This window comes from Lathyrus oleraceus, chromosome 3 (assembly GCF_024323335.1).
Source record: "Lathyrus oleraceus cultivar Zhongwan6 chromosome 3, CAAS_Psat_ZW6_1.0, whole genome shotgun sequence".
Classification (NCBI taxonomy): Eukaryota; Viridiplantae; Streptophyta; class Magnoliopsida; order Fabales; family Fabaceae; genus Lathyrus; species Lathyrus oleraceus.
In genome coordinates, this window is record NC_066581.1 from 392626954 (window position 1) to 392629946 (window position 2993).

Consider the following 2993-nt stretch of genomic DNA (forward strand, 5'->3'; position numbering starts at 1 on the left):
TATAGAAATGAAGTTTATGTCCGTATTTGCGGATTAGTGTCATCATGATACCCTTAGTTCACTCAGTTAGTACCTATCACTACATCCCGACTTGAAGTTAGAATTTCTACCTGAAGCACTCGTTTACACCGGTTTTTCTTTCATGAGCTTTATAATGTTTTGCTTGAGGACAAGCAAAGGTTTAAGTGTGGGAGAGTTTGATAACACTAAAATTTACGTATTTTCGACTCCGATTTCACATGCATTCTAGTTGTTTTATTGTCATTTTGTTGTGTTATTACTGTGTTTTCCTTTGTTTTCAGGTTTTTACTTTAATCGGAGCCCCGGTCGAGAAAAGGAGTGAAAAAGGGCTAAAAACCCTAAAATTTAGCATTTTGTGCTTATGGCTTACCCAGTGGCGGGCGCCACAGACCAAGCCATGACGTGTCAAATTCAACTTCCCTCAACTCTCACGTTTCCCCACTACATCCACTAAGGCGCCTCACTTTGGCCTTGTGGCAGGCGCCATGGCCTTGTGGCGGGCACCACAAGAGGAAAAACGGTTCCCTCCTATTTTCAAGTTGAAGGGCATCCAAGTCATTTCCATCTTTTTACTTGCTTATAAATAGAAACGCGAATTCACTTTTACAATCATCCAAACTTAGAACGGAGGCAAACTCAGAAGCAAATTTGTTTCACTTAGGCATATATTCAGTATTTTATAGTGGTAATCGCTTCGCATTGGAGTGTTACCACAATTGTGTAATCAAGTCTGTGATAGAGTCTGTAATCGAGTTTGGAGCACTTTGGAAGGAAGTTAATCCTGCCGCCATTTTCTTTTCCGCATTGCAATTTACTCAGCCCTCCGATTGGAGCAGGTTTTTATTTCTTGTCTTTACTTTATTTATTTCCCGCACTCGCTTTTATTTTATTTATTTCCCGCACTCGCTTTTATTTTATTTATTTCCCGCACCCGCTTTTACTTTATTTATTTCCCGCACTCGCTTTTATTTTATTTATTTCCCGCACTCGCTTTTATTTTATTTATTTCCCGCACTCGCTTTTATTTTATTTATTTCTCTCACTCGCTTTACTTTATTTATTTCTCGCACTTGCTTTAAGTTATTTATTTCCTCGCACTCGCTTTAAATTATTTACTTTCCGCACTCGCACTTCTTTTATTTATTTTAATGCACTTTTACTTTACCATGTCTAGCTAAATTTATAAGGTTAGAATGTAAGGATCATAATTGAACCGATAATCCGTACAATTGTTCGTAGAAACACTTAAGGGCTATTTTAACTTTCAAATTAAGTTTTCCCGCACTTCAATTTCGTTGGGTAAGATCGAAAGTCGTCCAACGTCTTTTTAAACTTAATTGTTTTAACTATTTCAAAAACAGTGAAAGCGCTTTGTTTAGTTCATTAGGAGTTTTTAACATTAAAGAAGAAAAGAGATTTTAAAACTATTTTCGGACGCGTTTATAAGTTTAGAGTCTGGTTCGTAAGAACCTCTTTTGGTTAAGAAGTCCAGGTTATAATACTTTTCAACTTAGTCAAGATACTATATTTCTTAAAAATAGGTTTACTACTCTAACGCAATGCGCGCCTTTTTATAAGTGACAATAAGAGGGTTTGATTAGGGACTACAACTCGATTCTGAATACGCGAAAGCGACAGTTCCTGTTAAATTAGTTCTTTTCAAAGTAGGAAACATTGCCCATAAGTAGCTCTACTAGCAATTACTTGGATTATCAATCAATTACGTGAATTACATTCGACCCTGTCTTTATTAATTAATCTTTATTCAACACTTTACTTTTCATTGCACACTATAAAAAACACCTATTTTGACTGCCTTTGATAAACACCATAACAACAGATAACGATAGCTTGACCCTTGGTCTCTGTGGATTCGACAATCTTTTATATTACTCTGACGCGTTCGTATACTTGCGAAAAGCACGCATCAAGTTTTTGGCGCCGTTGCCGGGGACTAATTTCATCAAATTTCATTTTCCTGTTGTTATATCGTTTAGACTTAGGTTATTTCCCGCCGGTCAATGCGAAGAACTCGCAGTACCGGAAGTTTAAGCTTAGTAAACCCTCTGGCGGAACCTGAACGTTACGCTCGCGCACGTTTATTCTTTCATAGAATTAAGAGAGCTATGGCCGAAGATCAAAACCAAAGACCTCTTAAAGATTTCGCTCAACCATCTAACGAAGAACCTAGTTCTAGTATAGTAAACCCAACCATCCCAGCTAATAATTTTGAACTTAAACCATCTCTGTTACAACTAGTGCAACAGAGACAATTCGTGGGTCTCACTACCGAGAACCCTAACCAGCATTTAAAAATATTTCTTCAATTAGAAGACACTTTTAAAACCAATGGAGCTTCTCCTGAGGCAATACGTTTAAGATTATTCCCTTTTTCCCTCAGAGATAAAGCCCTATCATGGTTAGATTCCCTTCCACCCAATTCCATTACGACTTGGGATAACCTTAGAAGAGTTTTTCTTGCTAGATATTTTCCCCCGAGTAAGACCGCCGTTCTTCGAAATCATATAACTAGATTTACCCAAAACCAATGAGAATCGCTGCTCGAAGCTTGGGAGAGATATAAAGAGTTGTTACGAGCATGCCCACATCATGGCTTAGAAAACTGGTTAATCATTCAAACCTTCTATAATGGACTTCATTATAACACAAAGATGACCATCGACGCTGCCGCAGGCGGTGCTCTAATGAATAAACCTTACCCTGAAGTTAGTGCCCTCATCGAAGACATGGCTCAAAACCATCAATCATGGGGAGTCGAACGAGCGACAGTTGAGAAGAAGGAAGCCCAAGGAGGAGTGCATGAACTGAGCTCTATAGACATGATGCAAGCTAAAATGGACGCATTAGCCCTCAAAGTCGAGCATATGTACACGAACCTGAATATTGTAGCCGCAGTTTCGTCGGATTGTGAAATATGTGGAACCCAAGGACACCAATCTGCATAATGCAGT

At 38.5% G+C, this 2993-nt stretch overlaps 1 non-coding gene across 1 annotated transcript; it reads right to left on the minus strand.

Moving 5' to 3' along the window:
• Positions 1-2531: 2531 nt before the first annotated feature.
• LOC127133898 (small nucleolar RNA R71) lies at positions 2532-2638 on the minus strand. The gene has a single exon (XR_007807700.1). It is a non-coding gene; the product is annotated as a small nucleolar RNA R71 (small nucleolar RNA).
• Between the last annotated feature and the right edge of the window lie 355 nt (positions 2639-2993).